General features: G+C 38.5%; 2 long non-coding RNA genes across 4 annotated transcripts; one reads left to right on the forward strand and one right to left on the reverse strand.

Annotated features, from left to right (window-relative positions):
* Positions 1-2,173: 2,173 nt before the first annotated feature.
* Positions 2,174-19,450, reverse strand: LOC120789673. Of its 3 annotated transcripts, none has more exons than XR_005707433.1 (5): positions 19,340-19,450; positions 14,404-14,530; positions 6,397-6,470; positions 3,271-3,394; positions 2,174-2,552 (listed from the first exon to the last, which is right to left on the reverse strand). It is a non-coding gene; the product is annotated as an uncharacterized LOC120789673 (long non-coding RNA). The 3 variants fall into 3 exon arrangements; XR_005707434.1 differs by lacking the exon at positions 6,397-6,470 and adding an exon at positions 9,259-9,332; XR_005707435.1 differs by lacking the exon at positions 6,397-6,470.
* On the forward strand, positions 14,431-15,976 carry LOC120789672. The gene is made up of 3 exons (XR_005707432.1): positions 14,431-14,543; positions 15,176-15,299; positions 15,401-15,976. It is a non-coding gene; the product is annotated as an uncharacterized LOC120789672 (long non-coding RNA).
* Positions 19,451-20,206: the final 756 nt, after the last annotated feature.

Genomic DNA, 20,206 nt, shown 5'->3' on the forward strand with positions numbered 1-20,206 from the left:
AGTCAGAGTCAAAGCATTTCTTTTCTCTGTACCGTAAATCACATGATTCCTGAGGCACTTAAAAACCAGGAAGTGGCTAGTTGCTGCCTCCTATCATTTGAGAAACAGCATGGCAGTAAATCTGCCAACCAGCCCGGCCTGACAGCAGTGAGAGAAGGATGTGGTTGCGTCCCACTAAAACCAAAACAGATTTTCCTCTTTTAAATCACCTGATTTTAACCACGTTGACATTTCTGATGCTTGTGACCCTGTGATGCCTTGGTGACAACAGCTGTGGTGGTCTGAAAGGGTCTCCACTCTCATTCCAGCCTTCAAAGATGAAACTGGTGGCATTTTAGGTTTGTGTCAATCATTCAGGGCCCTGCTTTCCTTTCCAGTCATCTTGCTGTTCTAGTTGGAGACATCGGAGCTTGTTTTCCTCAGTCAGAGGAAACTTAAAAGCTAAAAAGTTCTTCATAGTAAATTCAAGGATATAGCTGCTGTATCGCTGAAGTTTCAACTCTTTGGGTTCAAGTTTCACTCGCTCGAAATCCCTTCCCTGCTCTCTTCACTTGGCAGGAACTGTCTCAGGTCTCAGCCGAGTCCAGAGAGGTTTTTGTCTTATTCCTTTTTTGTCCCAGGTCTGACTGACCACCCAAGGGCAAAATCTTTGGTTGGGTATTTAGGGCCCTTGACAATTTGCTTCTTGTTCACCAATTCACACTCACACACACCGATGGCATTGAGCTACCGTGCAAGGTGCTGGCCTAACCACAGAGAGCCCCTGGCTTTTCAGTGTCTTAGCCGAGGACACCTTGACATGTGGACAGGAGGAGCTGAGGATTGAACCGCCAGCCTCTTGATTAATGGACAGCCGGCTCTACCGTCATATGCAGTGCTGTGCAAAGGTTTTAGGCACATTATATGTTTAGATGCTTGTCCATCACGCAGTGCCGTCAGGGATGCGTCTGATCGGTCTCAGATTCATTCTGCAGCAAGACAAGGAGCCCAAGAATACAGCCAGTCCACAGAAGAACTGTGGCAGGTTCTCCAAGATACTTGGAACTTCCTAGTTCCTGTCCTGTAATTGCCTGTCAGTGTGACTTTCTAATAAACATGCTAGAAAAATATGTATATAGGCATTTAGGTTTAAAATAAACCGCTCTGTGCTTGTATTAACCTCCAATAAGGAAATTACATAGAATTTCATCAGCTCCCTTTCAGCTTCCTTTAAGTTTTCAAAAACAAACTCAGTATCCTTTAAATTATTTAAGTCCATGGCTCAAATTTCCAGTGCTGTGCAAGTTTAGGACACTGATTTGTAACTGTTAACATCAAAAACACAAAATCATTCATGTAAATGCAGAATGAGGAGCATAAGAAACATTTAGGCTTTATCTTTGGTCCACTAAGGATAAACCTAAGGTGCTTTAAGTGGATTTTAAGGTAATTATCAGTTGAATATATCACAGTACTGCAGAACTGTTAGCCTGAGTTGAGAAATAACTTAATAAGAACTGTGAGACATCTAAAGTCTAAAAGAATTCATTAAAAATATACAGTAACAGTGCATTAGCTTTCAAAGAAAGGCTGATTTTTTTATTTCTGTTTTGCGGGTTTTCCTTGACTTCTTTTTCATGTCAAAAATCAACAAAATAATTAATTTGCCCAAACTTTTGCATACAAACCAACATTTTTAGATGAGAAGATCAAGATTTGCACCATTTTTAAAGTGATTAAGAATGTGTACGTTTTTGACAAAAAAAAAATCTCAGCAAAAGGTCCATTACATAGCTGTTTATATAACCTTCCTGAGCAGATGGAGTTTGCCTAGTTGTCATGCAGTTGTAGTACTATAGCACGCTAAGGGCTTCTCGTCCATGCTGGTATTAAAGTTGAGATTCAAAGTTCATTCTTACCCTTGGAAACAGCAGCTGAGTTTTGTCAACTGCTGTCGACAACGAACTTTCAGTCTCAATGTTCGGTTTTGATAACTTGTCAATATTAATCATATCTATAAATTGGGGGTACCCCACTTTGACAGACAACTTTCTTTGTTCAGAAATCAATATGTGGAACCCTGAAGTGCTCGAACTGAATCATGACGGTTTAAACAGATCGTGAACATCGATCATGTGGATTTCTTGAGGCTCGTACAGTAATTAATTGTAGTAATGGTATATATATTTGCTATCGAATGTGTTTTGTATAATGGTTTTTTTTTTGGAAAGTTTGGCATGTTTTAAAACCTGGAACTTAAGGTACCCCTGTGGGTCTGGGGTCCCAGGGCAGTTTCCTGCTTTGCCCAGTCAGTTGGTTATCCAGCCTTGGCTACATCTGTACAAAGACAATTTGGCTGCAGGATTTGTTTTCCCCACTAGATGGTGACAAGGCTGTGATAAACACTGACCTATGGTCATACTATTGCTGTCTCTTGGTTACACAGACCGATGGCGTGTGCGGTAGATGGTGTCTGCATGTTGTGAACCTTCACCGACTTTCATCAGTCTGGTTTCGGTGGAGAGTTTCTGTGTTGCTGAGGATCAAAACACTGCTTCAGAAGTCCTTCCGGCCTGTGGAGAACAAAAGCTCTCAGAAAAACAACAAATACTTTTGAGTTTTGGCTTGAAAGTTGGCAAAAATTCAGCGATACAGAAATATATTGCCTGACCCTCAGAAAACTGCTCCATGAAACCCTAAACAAAACACACATGCAAGTGCAAACAGATAGGCCTATACTTCTTAGATGTTAAAAAAAAATAAAAAATAAAAAAATTTTAAAAGTTAAAACTGTCAAATTTGTTGCAAGGTTTCACAAGTCTTCCGCAAGATGAGCATTGCTCACAGCAATGTGAGCAAAAGAGGTTAAAATCAACAAAAGTCATGCCCTATATTAAGCTACTGAACGTAGTTGCAGTCAAATTAAATCCAGTCTTCTGAATTTTTCTTTAATGCTCATTTTTGTGTCACTTTTGTTTTGAGTTGGTCTTTGCATAAGCTTTTTGTTTCGTCCCTCTCGACTCGCACGTGTTAGTATTTCCTTTTATTTTATTACAGTATGTAGGTCTATGTGTTTCTGTAAGTCTGTGAAAGTCTTTATGTACATATCATCTATTTTACAATAGTTGTATGTTTTTAATGTGAAAACAAGTAAATAAAAATTAAATAGACAGAATAAAAATATCTTATAATTTCATATAATCATAAAAAAGGGAGGTCATGCACATCAGCAAGGCCAGAAACCAGCATGTTTTCCACTTTTATACAAAACAAAGAAAGAAAACATTATACCTCTTTCTCTGATTCTCTGGAGCTGCTTACATCAACCGCATCAGTACTGAAGATCCAGCTACTGATGGGGTTGAAGCGTTTTCATTCTGATTCGTATCATACGTCACTTGTTGTCTTATCATTACTGTGAGAAAGAAAGACAGAAAGAGTCGCACGTGTGAACATTACAGTTACTTCAGCTCAAACCAATTATGTTATCTATAATGACATCTTGGACATTATTTTTTTAGTTCAGTAAGAGTTTATTCCCCTGGAAAAAAAACATGAAAGAATTCAGTCCGAAATGTGGTAAAAAGGAAAAATCGGCGTAGCTCTGGTTTCTATGTCGTATTTTTTGTTTATGATGAGAAAAGTAAGAGGTTATAAATCCACCACGTTCTTGTACAAACCCTCATCAATTCGCATTGAACACAAATTCGTTTTATTCGTTTCAGTCACATCACACAGTAATCAGTGGTTGAAGTTTGCTCATTTGTCACATGTGAGCTTGTATGTCTTCACATCCCTTTCCATGACAACTAAGCAAACTCCTTCTGCCGATAAAGACCGGGTCATATGGTTGGGGGCCCTGAAAAGGCTCGTAGTAAGTCGGCCTCGAGTCGGGATTGTTTTGTCAAACTAATTTTATATAAACTGTGTTCTACAACCAGCATCTTGTCCTTCACTGTACTGTATAAACAAAGGCAAATAAAGTCCAGTGTTATATCGTTATAGAGAGATACGAATACGGTTTTACATTCTGTGAACCTGTCGCAGACACGTTTGTAACATGTGGTTGTTATGGTCATGTTGTTAGCAAGAACCTGACCGTTATGTCATCTCATCCTGTGCAACAGAGGTATGATGAGCATGACAGTGCATCTGTTCTGCCCTGGTGAATAATAAAGTCTTTTTTACTGGAAATATTATAACACACTGATTGCTGATATTACCATTAACGTCTGTGGAAACGGAGGTATGATTAGTGTGGCACATGACCCAGTCATCGTTCTGAAACTCTTATTTGGCGTAATCACTTCCCCTTTTTTGCAATTTTGTACGACTTAAGAGGAGATACTGAAGAGAGGGCAGGAAGTAATTGAGGGGTTTCAAGGAAGCCTTTTCCTTCCTGGCATGTGGAAACAATGAAGTCACAAAATTTCCAACATAAAATTACGTATCCCTTATTTTCAGACTGAAAACACGTCTCACTGTATCTCAAAATGACACTATTTTTTCACCTTTGACACCAGATACAGAGAGATGCAGATATACTTGTATATTGTAGCTCTGTCACTGTTTCTGCATCCAGCAGAAACTCGAAACCTGTAAACCACTCTCCTCAAACTAAACTCTCAACTTCTCAATAGATGAAACTTCTTTTTCAGCCACTTTCTATATCACCATTTCAGTCACTACTCAGTGTTCACGACCACACTGGTGGTGAAGGTTTAAATGTAGATTCACTGGTAAGTTGAGAGATTTGCCTTCACCGCAGCCGTCTGGTACAAAAGCCATGACATGTGGACACCCACCAATTGGGCAGCAACCGGCTCCCAATCCAAAGGGGGGCAACCTACCAACAGAGCACCACAGTCAGGTTACGCTAGAAAAGAAGTGGTTCATACAATGTGTTGTCCAACCACGCAGTTTGTTTGACACTTGACATCAATACATAATTAACAGTGACTTCATGACTTTCACTGGATTATCAGATGGACAAAATATCACATGCTGATAGTATTCAGTCATTCAAGTCAATATTTTATTTTGTTTCCATGTATTAAATCTATCTATCTATCTATCTAAATGTGTGAAAATTTTATTTGTTCCTCATGCTCCTGTGTATTGATAAAAATTTGGTCATTCACTATCACACAGCAGTCACCTGTCAAACACCAATCGCTGTGGACATCATCAAACATAATGCCATCCTGAGAAACAGTCAACCCTGCCCGTTCTCTTAGCTTAGGAGTTCCCCCAGTTTTTTCTCGTAAAAGTTGCTCTCAGCAGCTTTGTGAACAACTCTCAACAGGAAACTTGTACTTAAGAGACTTTTCGTGCCATTTAAGACGACTCCTAGCAGTACGTAACGATCCTTTGCGAATACAACCCCTGGTCCGCTGTCCACAATGGGAAAGAATCTGCATTGTTTCTCCTGAATCTGAGATTAGTCAGTCACCTACAAGTTTTCCTAGGGAGGCTACACAATCTGATACGTTCATTTCCACGACCTCTGCAAAATGCCTCCCGCACCCAAGTTTCTGCTTCCCTGACAACAGAAGCTGCGGTCCTTCTGACCTGACTGATCTGACTGCTGATTCTGGTTCCCCTGAAATGGCAGGTTTGAACATGGCCCGCTCAGATCCTAATGGTTCCTCTCCAAGAATGCAGGGAAGAGCTTTTCAAGGTAAGACCTGAAGATTTCACAAGTCAGGGGACTCCGCAAGGGTTTGTCCAGCAACCCCCACCTGATCCAGTGTGTTTTAGTGTCTACCAAAATGCTGCTGTGATGAAATGAGATGACTGCATGTTGGGAATCCACAACATCCACCGCTGTATTTTGACGTGAAGGACCTATCACCATTTCTCAATGTATTTGCGAGCATGTGGGGACAGTACTGAACGCATTCCCCAGTCATTTGCACAGATCACTCAGACAGTCTTCTTGACTTCAACTCTGCAGCCGTGGTAAACCACAAGCTGTGGAAAGATGCCTGATGTGTGAATATATGTGATTGTAAAGGAAATAATGTCTGAGTTTTTGTGTACACACTGTTCGGTGTATGCAACGTGCTTGTAATTGCTTCCGCTTTCATTCTTGCAAAGTAATGAGATCAATAAACAATGTTTCATGTCAAGTCAGTGCTGTCATCAGACTCTGCCAGAAAAGTAATAGCAATGCAAATGCCGATGCAGTGTTACACACTGAGATAAAGTGCATAATGCTAAAAACACTAACACCTTCGAGAGTGGCTTCACTGGCAATGTAGCACATTATAACAGATAAAATATAAATAGACAACTGGTTAAGTTTAGATTTAAAATGAAGAAGCTGTTGAAACGAGGAAAGACGAGCTTGAAAAGTTTACATATACAGTGGTATAAATACAGCAGAATAAACACCTTTCAGACTACTGATCTCACCCTTCTGCTTGTGATGTTTCTTTCCAAACTCGTGTTTCACTCAGAAAATGGCATCCAGGCAGAACTAAACAAATCTAAACAAACCAAAAAAAAACAAAACAGGTGTTTATTGTCTCTACGTTAAGAAACTGCAGTGAAATGTGGATTTTAAGAAAAGAACTGAATTCTTCGTGTGTCCAAAACATAATATAAAAAAATATATGAATGTATGACTTTTAAGACATGCACCTCATTAATAGATGAACAGAATTCAACATATGGTTAAAAAAACCAGTCTTAACTAATATTGACGTAAGCATACATTATTTCAAAGGGACACTATTTGAAAAACGCACCTCCTGTTATCAGCTCTCTGCGTACACAATACTAAGATTTCTTGGATAAATTTGTTTAAAACAGGGATTGAGAAAATGAAATTGTGGCTCTATTTTTCTTCCAAGAGGTTTTGAGTGGGAAACTCTGAGTAAGAAAGTGTCCATTCTGCATGGGAAGCCCTGTGTAAAAACACAGGGACAGTGTGTTTTTACACTGTGTGTTGTAACTGAGAATGGTCAGCAGGCCAAAAGAAAAACAGGAAGGAAGTTTGCTTTATTTTAACCTTCTTACCACCAACAGCAACCCAGATGACAGTTACTATTCTCACTCACTTGTGTTGACTCATCATTTCTACAAACTGTTTCTCTGTCTGTCAAATTTAAGTTAAATCAAAAACACTGCATAGATTTTGGGAAAACTGCAAACCAATGTTCTTAACTGAAAATGTTAAAAGCACAGACGACAGTAGTTGTGTATTTAAGTGTATCAGTTCTCACAGGTTAATTACTTGAGACAAACCAAATTTTTCATCTTTTTTTGGAAAGGAAAATCCTCAGACGAACCCACAGACCTGTGTAGGAGACAGGATGTTACATCAACGTCATATTTCAACGAGGCTAAAACAGCAGCATGGCTTCTAGCAAAACTTAAAAAGTCTAAAGGCCTTGCTTTTAAACGCCCTGATTTTGTTATCTAGCAAAAACGGTGTGCTCAAAGATGCTTTTTCTTTTACGATTCGATCTTACAAGAATACAAAAAAACTGAAAGTCTGCTGAGTGCGGAAGCTTCTGCTTTTACCCTGATGCAATTCTTAGACATGTCCTGTTTCCTTTCTTTAATCTTTTCCCTTTGGTTAGATGAGCAGCATTTCCCTGTTCAGCCTCGCATCAGTGCTTTGTGGATGTCACAGTCTTGGGTGCACACACATTTCAGTGTACGTGGGTGTTGGTTTTGTTTTTAAGAGGTGTGCAAGCAGATGAAGTTCTGGGTGATTCCATTCATTGCTCTGCTTTACAGCTTTACAGCTATCATTTTAAAAGCTGCAAGTTTAGACAAAGTCATGTATTGCTTTAATTCAATTTATAATTAAGACAAGCACATAAACAATATAAACCTAAAAACTAAACTGATAGTCATTGCCTGCTCCTACTGCAAACTTCTGACTGAACATTTATAATGTACATATTTCTGTTTGACTTTTTTTTTTTCTCCATCTTGCTACCACTGACCCCTACCAACCAATGCATCTGTCAGAGAAACATATCTGATCAGTGCAGAATCACAGAGTGCTAGTAGTAAGAACTTTTAAGAAGAAAGCCTCACATGACTGTCGTCTCTCCCTATTGCACAATCAAGGAACATTAAGTAATACAACAGTTCTGCTTGTTGTCCCACTAATTCTCTGTATCATTTGGTGGAGGCACAGCACCGCGTCGCCACTTGAGTACATCGGCCACGTCAGTATTTTAGACTGCAGCACACGGCAAATACGTCACAAAGACAAAAGTACAGTAAAAGTTACTCCCTGATCCTGGGAGTGAAAGTGATAACGCTGTCGAGTTGATGTGCGTCAACGCTGGAAAACAAGGGCCTGGTTACACTTGAACATAACTGGATTTTACGGCGCACTGCCCGCACGTGTATATAACCCTTGCCCTTTCTCACCTGTGCACAACTGGCCAGTCACTGTCTGTTGTGTGACGTGGATGTGAATGTCGGACTGCCGGTTTCCGAAAGTCACATAAATTGTCTGAGGCAGTGCCCCCAATTCCAATGTCGGAGTGGTAGGGTGAGAGATGGTTGTTGAAGTTATTTTACCGTCCAACGAGCACAACAAGGGAAATATACGGGTGCCATTGAGGAACTGGTGTATCCTGACAAGTTGACCCCATGACGCGCTTTAGGACGGCACCAATGTGAGTTAGATGCTAATTCTGTCGGATCCCAATTTGAATTCAGATTTCTCTGATTCTCAGTCTAATTTGGACGCTGACACGTCTGTGTGTCACTGGGCTGGAGCACATTATGATTGCAAGCTTTAGCATGTCCTGCCCAGAATGACTACCAAATTCTTTATGACATAAATGCCACCAAAGTGATGTCATTAAAATGAGAATAGTTTCAACTTGAAGAAAAATCTTATTTATCATTTAATTCTTACTGACAAAAAAAAAAAAATAAAAAAAAATTTAATTGCTTTTAAATTTTCATTGCCTTGAAATGAAGCAGATTTACATTAGGCTGTGACCAGTTTGGTTTGGTGACTGATTCAAAACTTTTTTCTTTATTAAATCTGTAAAGATTGTACTGACAAAATAATCTGCAACATGACCATGTAATCAGAGCGGTGTGGGATTATTAAAACACAACTGTCAGATTCCTGCAAAAAACCTTAGCTTCATTTTCCATACGATAAAGTAATTAGGAAAGTGCTTCCTGTTGGTCAGTTGTTGGTCACGGTCGTGAAAATCCCACGTAAATCTGCAGGTCATTCATTCTTGAAAACAGAGAATGGAAAAAGAAAAAAAAATTATGAAGATGACTAACTGGAGGAACCACTTCTGCTTTTTCAGGCCTTAAGAAGCCGATGTCTTCAGATGTCTGACAGTTCACCAAGCTCTCTGGAGAGGACGGGAGAAGAGAAGACCAAAAGAAATTACTTTATTCAGTATTTATCAATCTAATCTCTTATTTATCATCCTTTTTGAAAATGGTCAACTGTGGAAGCCTGTTGAAGTGTGCGCTACTCGCCATTGTCCTGGCGGCTGTGGTTGAGTCTGGACTGACAGGTAAGATTATGCTTTTGATAAACAATGTAGAAAACCTTACAGGTGGCTTTTCCTCCTGTGAGCCTTTTAAAATGACATTTAAAAAAATGTTTTTTTCATCCATCTTTAGCTGAGAAGCTGGCATCCTGCTGTAAGACGGTAAACAAACTGGAGATAACGGAACCAATCTTAGGATACTTGGTCCAGCAAGCTAACCCACCATGCGTTCCAGCTGTCATGTAAGTAAGAAGAGCATTGCTGTGTGTACATGTTGAAAAATAAAACTTCATAATTAGACACCTCTAAAACAGAGAGTAGTCTAGAAAAGTGATTGTTAAAGATTGAAAAAAATTCTCACGATTTTTGTATTGTATTGTATTTGCCATAAAATGGGGTCTCTACAGCATGTTATGTACCGTTAAAGTCAAAACACTCAGCACCTAATGCTAGTCTCAAGTTAGTCTACATCTGAGGGTGCAAACATGGATTAAGTAAAGTATGGCAGAGAAAGAGCCATTTCAGCCTCGACCACTAATTTCAGTGGTACTGCTTCAATTTTTCCTTTTCCAAATAGTAGCTGCTTTTGAATTAAGCGGATTATACAAAACTATTACTTAATCTATTGGTCTGTTAAAACTATACCAAGCCAAGCCAGATTGTATTATAAGAGAGAGTCTGGAAGGTACTAATGTTGTATTTGTTTGACATTCTTGCAGCTTTCAGACAAAGTCGGGTCTATACTGCAGTTACAGGAGGGCTCCCTGGGTTCGGGACAAGATTGTTGCATTCATGTGAGTTGCATATTACTGTTGATTCACTCACATGCTCATTTGGCCTTTTCTACACTCATTCATTCAATCCGTTTTTCAGTTCCAACCTAATAGTCTCATATGTTTCTCTGTTATCCTTCTCACAGGAAAGCAAAAGCTCAAACTACTCCTTAGTCCACGGTCTCCCTCCTCTCCATCATCACATCCACCGCCTCCCCTCCTTCATCCTCTGCTCCTATTTCCTCCTCCTCCTCTCTTCCCCCCTCCTCCTCCACATCTGACAAGCCCGTCGGTGAAACCTTTTCAGCTGGGGACAACGAATAGGCCTGCATCATCTCCACCTCCAGCCGATGAAAACAGGGACCGAATTTTGGCAAAAGGTCAAAGATTATGGCCTTAACACAGATACAAACTAAATGTTTGAACCAGCACTTGAAAAAGTTCATTCTGTTAAATTATTAGTTTATATTCAAAATTTAGTTTCTTTCAATATCTTTTGAGTGAAATATTTATTAGTTTAATTTAATTGACCAGAGATGTTCGAAGTATTAATTTATTTATTACAAAGTTTATTTACCAATGTTTAGTGTACAGAACATTATGAACAGTGTCATGTTTTTATTATTACCTGCATCTCGGCTGTTAACGTCCACTCATTCATTTATGAAATTGTCCTGAGAATATTATTTATTTATTTGAAAGCTTGTGATAACTTTTCATCTAAAAGGAGAAGTTATGCAACCGTGAAAACACTGCTCAGAAATAAAGATTACACCTATGATCTTGCATCCAGCATTTATCTGTTTGACTGTGTATCTGCATCTTCTCTGACTTCCTTCTAACGTGTTTATCTGCAAGAGCTAGAAGCCATTAAAACGCACATTGGCTACAGAGTTTTATCCAGCAAAGGAACAAACATGAAACTTACCATGAGGCTGATGAGGTAAGTGATTGGAACATTAAATTCCCCGCAATGACGGCAAGTTGTTTAATATGTGACAACTTTATCTTCAAACACACTACTGCAGAGGAGGTCCCGCATTCACAACAAGCAGCAGTTTTCTTCGACACTAGCTTGGTCAGGTATAAATGAGTACATGCCAAATTAAAACGCCATCTTCTGCCACATTTCACTCTCTGTGAGCTCTTATTCTGTGTTATCATTTATATGTCTTTTTGCTACTGATGTCAAACCACTGCAGAAGTCTTCTGTGAAATACTGATTTAAATACAGGTCATAAATGCTATGTAGTAAATCTAGCCGTAACGGTAATTCCTTGGCTGCTGTATTATGGCCGTCCATCAAATGTCTGTTTGAAGGTTATGAAATTGTCTGATGGTTTGTAGAAGATTTGGAGGCTTAAAAGCGTCTGAATGCTTCACACAGTGTTTGTCAGATTGCCAAACAGCATTTGATAATCAATTTATAATAATAAAGTTTATTTATGTAGCGCTTTTCCTCACAAAGTTACCAAGTGCTTTCCAGAAAAAAAAATAAAACTGCAGATAAAAATAATTAAAATAAAAACAAACACGGGGATCATAAAACACCAGGGGATAAGGTAGAATTAAAAAATGTACTGTAAAATGCCTGAATGATAAAACCCTGCAAAATATTACATTTTCAGTTTAATATTATCACATCTCGTCCCTCTCTATGACACTAGGAGTTTCTCCTGGCCTTTTGAGTGTGGACGTTTTGACCACATATAAGCATTTCTGTCTTCAGACAAGTTTCAACAACACTTCATATTAACTACTTTGTTTCAAGAATACCTAAGCCTTAACTTGAACATACCAAGTGGAGTATCCTGTCCTGTTTGTCAAAATGATCTACCCATTCAGTCTAACTCTGCACCACATGATGGGCTGTAATGCCCTATTTTTTTGCATGTAAAGAGGATGCAGTTTTCAAATTTCTGCGCAGAAGTGAGGACTCCCAACCAGCCTGTAGAATTTAGATGACTGGCAAAATCCCAGTTAGCACTTATTCTGTAGTTTCAAAGATCAAAAGAAGAAAGTTCAAGTAAAAACTGGATTCATTATGGCTGAAAAGTGCACTGTCTAACTGGTTGTAACCACATGCTGAAATAAAGTCTTTCAACCTAAAAAAAACAACAACAAAAAAAAAACCCTGTCAACCAAAACTTAGCAAATTTTAACTGAGAAGTCATAACATTTTTTGACTTGTAAATTGCCAAATAAATTCTTGCTGCGATCTTTCCATCAGCATAAATTCCAGCTTCTTTTGACTTTCAAATTTCCACATATCTTGACCTAGATGACTGAGAATCTTCTTTGTAACCACCTCTCCGCTTCTGTTTCATTACTATAACATCATACCACCTTTAATCCACCAGTATCATCCTACACTCACCCTTTCTGTATGACTTATTGCCACTTCATGTGTGTTTCACCATTTCTTTTTTAATAAATGCTGACATCACTTTGCTGAGTCAGAGTCAAAGCATTTCTTTTCTCTGTACCGTAAATCACATGATTCCTGAGGCACTTAAAAACCAGGAAGTGGCTAGTTGCTGCCTCCTATCATTTGAGAAACAGCATGGCAGTAAATCTGCCAACCAGCCCGGCCTGACAGCAGTGAGAGAAGGATGTGGTTGTGTCCCACTAAAACCAAAACAGATTTTCCTCTTTTATATCATTTGATTTTAACCACGTTCACACTTCTGATGCTTGTAACCGTGTGATGCCTTGGTGACAACAGCTGTGGTGGTCTGAAAGGGTCTCCACTCTCATTCCAGCCTTCAATTGGCTGGAACTGTCTCAGGTCTCAGCCGAGTCCAGAGAGGTTTTTGTCTTATTCCTTTTTTGTCCCAGGTCTGACTGACCACCCAAGGGCAAAATCTTTGGTTGGGTATTTAGGGCCCTTGACAATTTGCCTCTTGTTCACCAATTCACACTCACACACACCGATGGCATTGAGCTACCGTGCAAGGTGCTGGCCTAACCACAGAGAGCCCCTGGCTTTTCAGTGTCTTAGCCGAGGACACCTTGACATGTGGACAGGAGGAGCTGAGGATTGAACCGCCAGCCTCTTGATTAATGGACAGCCGGCTCTACCGTCATATGCAGTGCTGTGCAAAGGTTTTAGGCACATTATATGTTTAGATGCTTGTCCATCACGCAGTGCCGTCAGGGATGCGTCTGATCGGTCTCAGATTCATTCTGCAGCAAGACAAGGAGCCCAAGAATACAGCCAGTCCACAGAAGAACTGTGGCAGGTTCTCCAAGATACTTGGAACTTCCTAGTTCCTGTCCTGTTATTGCCTGACAGTGTGACTTTCTAATAAACATGCTAGAAAAACATTTATGTAGGCATTAAATTTAAAATAAACCGCTCTGTGCTTGTATTAACCTCCAATAAGGAAATTACATAGAATTTCATCAGCTCCCTTTCAGCTTCCTTTAAGTTTTCAAAAACAAACTCAGTATCCTTTAAATTATTTAAGTCCATGGCTCAAATTTCCAGTGCTGTGCAAGTTTAGGACACTGATTTGTAACTGTTAACATCAAAAACACAAAATCATTCATGTAAATGCAGAATGAGGAGCATAAGAAACATTTAGGCTTTATCTTTGGTCCACTAAGGATAAACCTAAGGTGCTTTAAGTGGATTTTAAGGTAATTATCAGTTGAATATATCACAGTACTGCAGAACTGTTAGCCTGAGTTGAGAAATAACTTAATAAGAACTGTGAGACATCTAAAGTCTAAAAGAATTCATTAAAACTTGCTTTCATATGTTATAATTATTTTTAGTGACGTAGTGAATAATCTGTGTGGTTTTTGTTTTTTTTAATTACTGAATAAAAACCACATCCATGGCGAAGCAAAATAGACAGCATCAATCACCACGCTGTGCATCAGATTCACACTTTTTGTCGATGTGTGCACAAGTGTCTGGTTGTTTCCGAGAAAGATGTTACTGAGCTGTTAGTGGGGTGAATTTGCACAGAGGGCTAAAAAAATTTTTCTCATGAGGGGCGGAGGTGTCATAGTACCATGACCGCACATACACACACACACACACACACAAATTCATAGTTTGTTTACATACATAAATGCATATAGGAAGCACATCATTAGTATGGCCAACAACCCCACCCACCCCAAGATGATCTTGATGCACTTACAAATAGATATCCAAACATTGGTCTTCTGTAGCTGCAGCCCGATCAGTCAACCAGCCAACAAGCCAGTCCATCGTTCAAAATGTCCATGAAGATCCTGTACATCACTCTCCTCCTGCTCCCAGTGTGTCTGTGCAAAAATGGTAAGCACCAAATTATTACTGCTTGTGCGCATTATTTTGGAAAGACATTGGTACTAATCTCTGCAATAATTACAGACTTAATAAGCATTTAACTATAATCAAGAATTATATTTGTAAATTTGTCAGTAAAATCAATTTTTTTTAAAGGCTCGGATAAAATAATCAATAAAGTCTGCATTCAGACAATGCATTAAAAAACTCAAATAAAAAGATCATTACATTTGGAAAAAGTTTAAACAGGCTTTTAAAACTTATTTTGTCAATACGTTTTCCTATGCGTTACTAAATTCCCTCTCACAATTCATTTGACTCATGCTTTAAGATTGACTGTTTCCATTTCTTGATCACTTTAATTGAAAGATGTGTCTCTTGAATTGAAATACGTGTAACCCGTGTGCCACCTACAAATGAAGTACAGCCCGTAGAGCAGCAGCACGACCTCTAGCTGGTCAGCTGATTGAGCTCTTGACCCAACACGCCACGTGCCGACACAACAGCTTTGGCCACCTCATTACAGCTGGCCAATCTGAGCTCCTGTTGCTTGTCAGCGGGTTGGACATGTGACACACTGCTTACACTTGCTGCATTTAAATTAACGAGAGCCAATATCTTTTCCTATGCGTCTCTCTCAGGGTGGTTCCCCACGGGACTACTCAATCAGTGTTGCACCAGTGTCTCCTCTTCGGATGTCAGCGCAGACGTAATTGGGACGCTCACGATGCAACAACCCTATGGACAATGTGTGAAGGCTTTAATGTAAGTTTACAAGGTCTCTCACGTACGTACACACACACACACACACACATACACACACACACACACACAAAATAATCGTCACTGTGTTTTGTTTTTTTCAGTTTGCACAAACCAGGAAAGGTCTGTGTTGATCCTAACGCTGAATGGACCCGGAGTTGTAAGTTACTCATAATGGGAAGTACAAACACTCACGCAGACATGACGGCTGTCACTCTTTATTTGAAATTCAAGTTAGCATGTGGACATGGGATGAATAATTAGATATTCCAACTATAATGACCTGCTCAAATTCTAACAAGGGTTGCATATAAATTATGGTAATTCATTTCTTGTTAATTCTCATTTGGTCGAATTTGGTATTTTTGTTTTTTTAATAGTGACAGCTCTAAAAGAGGTATATGGTATGTGCACAGAGGCACTGATCTGTCGCTCTCTCTCTCTCTAGTCATCAACAACGGAGGAAGCAGTGAAGCACCGCTACCTGTCTGAGCAAAACATTTTCCTGCTGCTGTTTGAAAACCTGCATCACACACTCACTCACTCATTCACTCACACAGTATATACAATCCTATTTTCTACCGTAACAATACCCCTGAAATCACATGCCTCAATGCTTCCAACTGAGCTAAAACATTTACAATATTAATATGAGCATAAAATGTATTATCAAGCAATAATTACTTGTTTTTTGTTGTTCATTTCAAACTCAACCCTTGAAATTAACTGCTTTTTTTACTGCAAAAAAGGCACCGTGAATAAGGAAGATGTCATTGATGTGACAATGAAGTTTGTAAAGTCAAACCCAAGTTTTGGGGATGATTTTCCAGAGAAGAATCACAGTTCTTCCTGTGGGTGTCAGCTGAATGACTGTAGGAGACAGAAAACTCAATGCAGACTAAACTAAGTGAGGATAAAACTAACTTTTTCTTTACGTTTAAAGTGGGTTTTTTTTCAGTGCAAATAGGTCAAAGAGCGGGATCAAGATAATAACTTTAATATTTAAAGATTACATTAAATTTTCAGTGGTTGTGCAGAGAGTCATCCAATATACAAAATATTAACTAAGTTGAAGGGCACAATAAATGATAAACTGGACATTAATGTCATCTAGTGGCAACTGCTGGCATGCAGCTAGTGAAAAACAAAACTGAAACATTCCCTATAGTTTTTAAGTACTGGATTTCCTACTTCCAGTCAGGAAAATATGAAAACTTTACTTTAAATTCTCAAAGTCAAAAGTTTTTTGTTTTTTTTAAACATGACACATTTTTAAATCAAAATAGTTTAACAATAAAATAGTGTTCATTGGTTGTAGCTATTGAATTAAAAGTTTCAGGCATTTCTGAGGAGCCAGTTAACTGCATGGTGTCCATGTTTTCCCCCCTTGGTATCTTAAATACGTGTCAATAATTATGAGTCAAAATTATTGACTGAGTCAATATTATTAATAATATTACTATTATTAATTATTATTATTATTTTGAAATTCAGAAAACTTTGATGGTACACTTCCAAAAAGTTGACCACCCAGAAAAGAGGCAAATTCTAATGTAAATTCCTGTCATTTCATGAACTAGTGGATATATACTGAAGAGACAAGATTGTGACAAGATTAAAAGAGCACCACACAGTGGCTTTTAATTGCTGGTTTCTAACTAAGATATGCTTGTTCACACACACACCACGGGGTGTTTTAATATTAATTTTCTTAAGGAAAAGTTTGGGTTTTTTTTCAGTGACACAGAGATTGACAGGACATGCGCCACATTACAATCACTTGGTACTGAATCCTAGACAAGTTGTCACTCTGAAAAGAACCTCTCTCTGTCTCGGTCCCAGTCTCTGAGGTTTAGACTACCTTGTTTGTTCACCTTGTTTCTTCACCCAGTAAACCTTTCGCTGGAATAACTGACATCAAACCAGTAAATCTGGTTTATATTCTGTAGTGGTAAGGGGCGTGAAGTCATGTCATTTGCTAGGCTCAGGAGTTAGGAGTTACCTGTATATCATTGGGTTTTGGACTGTTGGTTGCACATAACAGGTATTTTTATGTATAGATCAATAGATCAATAGTTTCAGAGATGTTTCAAGTAAAAAATGTCTAACCTTAGCTGCTTCGAGCTTCAAAAATGTGAGGATTTGATGTTTTGTCATATTTATGAAAACCTGAATATATTGGGGTTTCGGTGTGATGGTCGCATAAAGCAATAAATCTGAATACACCACTTTGAGCTGTGGGAAATTAGAACAAAACGATCAATTGACAATAGATAATGAAAATCATTATCATGGTTGTAGTCCTACTCAAGGGAAGCAGTTTTTTTTTCCACGTAAAACATTTTTTGAGAATTTTTAGAAACATTAAAAAAACGAAATCAAACTCTGAAACAAGGCAAGCTAAATGGTAGTTTAAACTGTAGTTTAGCTCAAGTCTTACTTTTAGTTAGTCTCAATTATATCTAACGTCTTAGGCAAATGCCGACTGGGTTAATCTTGACTGTTTGTGTGAATCTAATCCTTGCCCACTACAATACAAAAACAATGCTCTTGACTGAAACTTTCCAGCATGTGAGATGTCTAATGTAACAAATGTACAAAATGTGTCTGCTTAAACCACAAGTTCACTCTCTTGTGACGCTGCTTATTAGACACTCACCAGGACTGAGAAAACGAAGCAAACTGTTGGGTGTCAAAAAGGAGGAGAACAGATACCAGAGGCGGAAAAGAGAGACAACGCACAATTTGATTGAGGGGTGTAGGGAACCTGAGTGTGAGCATGTGTGCTCTTGTACTTGTATCTTAAATCAAGTTTTAGTCCTTTAGAAGGAACGCATTGGAAAGTGAAGACATTTTTTCCCAGCCTTCACTTCTTCAAAGGGCTATTTGAGAGTTTAGATTTGATTTTAGGGTTAGGTAGAGGTTAGGGTAACCTTTGGGAAAGGTTGGGATTAGACATGTAGTTGTGTAAGGTTAGGGATAGATCTGGGGAATGCATTACATCAGTGAAGTTCCTCACAGGTATGGAAACAAAAATCTGCAATACTGGAAGTTTGCTAAAGTGGAAACACTATGTTTTCGTATGACGTTCAGCAACAAATAAAGTCTTATTTTTTTATCAAAACATGAGCAGCAAAAACCTCACAGGTATTTAAATCTACCATGATTTTTTTCTTGAAAGCTATAAGTTCACTAGTTGTGACTAGAGCCGCAATGATTTCGTTGACTAGTCAATCGACAGAAAATTAATTGGCTAATATTTTGGTAATAGTCTAATCGTTTCAGACAGTTTTCATGCAAAAATGTCAATGGTTTCAGCTTCTCAAATGTGGGGATTTGCTTATTGTATATATCATATGTGATAGTAAATTAAAAATCCGTACTTTGTGGACTACTGGTCGACAAAACAAGAAAACTGAAGCTATCACTGTGTGCTCTAATAAATAGTGAGAGGCAGTTTTTCACATTGTTCACAGACTAAACAATTAATCGAGAAAGTAATTGACAAATTATTAGTTGTAGACCTAGTTGTAGCATGGCTGATCTTTTAAAAAAATTCATAACCTATGGAATTTACCTTTTTAATATTCTAATTACATCAAATGCCTAATTACGTTCGTTAACTATCCCTTTTACTGCTGTTAGCATAACAATTAAATGCATTAAATTCAAAATCGTTAATCTTCTTTACAAATGCCAATCACGTTGCAACAGTGTTCTCCCTGTGCTCAGTACTAAGAATAACGATCCATTATTTCGGTAAAATAACTGGACCAAACTCAACGTTTCTTGCCCGAGACCTTGTAGGAGAGTGCTACGAGGGCCTTGATATTACAACTAGCTAATGTTTCAGCCGCATTAGCTAACACTTTGCTAACGTTTTGAACACTAACGTTATTCATCCTTTTTTTTTTTTTTTTTTGGAGTAAACCGTCTTAAGTTAATTTCAATATAAGATTGCACACATTAACGTTACTCTCGCTGACGTTTAATGAACATGAGTGGGCGGAATATTCATTTTAAGCAAGTAATAATTTTCCTACCGCGGTCCTCGTACGACGTTTCGGCGCTAACGTTTACGTTGAACTTCACTAAACGGTCAGAAGGCTTTGAACTGATTGGTTAGAAGACACGCAGAGAGACGTCAGTCATTGGTTGAGGCTTGTCCAATTAGGTACCATGTAGGCGGGACTTTCTCCATGTATCTTACCCATAATGTATAAAAACATATATTATATTACATTATATCATATCATATCATATCATATCATATCATATCATATCATATCATATCATATCATATCATATTATATTATGATGAGACGGACCAAGTAAAGGCCATTCAAAGCAACAATTCTGAAAGATAAGGTACGAGTCTTGCTTTCCTTTGACTCTGCTCACTTAGTTTTGCCTTTACCAGCGACCTCTCCAAAATGCTTGCATATCTGCAACTCCGATCTGCTGAAATGCTCCACAATCCAAAAGAAATACAACCACTCCCTGGAGAAATATTAGGTCCCCCTCCAGTAAATTGGTTAAACACTCAAGTTTGTTTTCTTCCATTCACCAGTGGAACAACATGCGCTTCCTCGTTGACCTCAGACCTCTGACGGCATGGGTATTTGTGTACTGTCAAGTGCAGATAAACACACACTGCGGAGACGGGTCTACTAAGGAAACGTGCATGCGAGATAAAAACAGAAAAGTGTCTGTAGATACAAGGTTTAAAACCAGTTGTTTGATCTTTAGTTTGTGGCAGAAATACTATAAATTAAAAAAAATTCAAATTGTGCAGGTATTCGAAAATTTCACTCAATCCAGTGAAGACACTTATGCGGTAAGAAAGTGTTCTTTTTTTAGGAAAATGTCCCCCTGAATAATGACTTGTGACAACAATGTGTGTGTTTGTG

This window comes from Xiphias gladius, chromosome 5 (genome assembly GCF_016859285.1).
Source record: "Xiphias gladius isolate SHS-SW01 ecotype Sanya breed wild chromosome 5, ASM1685928v1, whole genome shotgun sequence".
NCBI lineage: Eukaryota > Metazoa > Chordata > Actinopteri > Istiophoriformes > Xiphiidae > Xiphias > Xiphias gladius.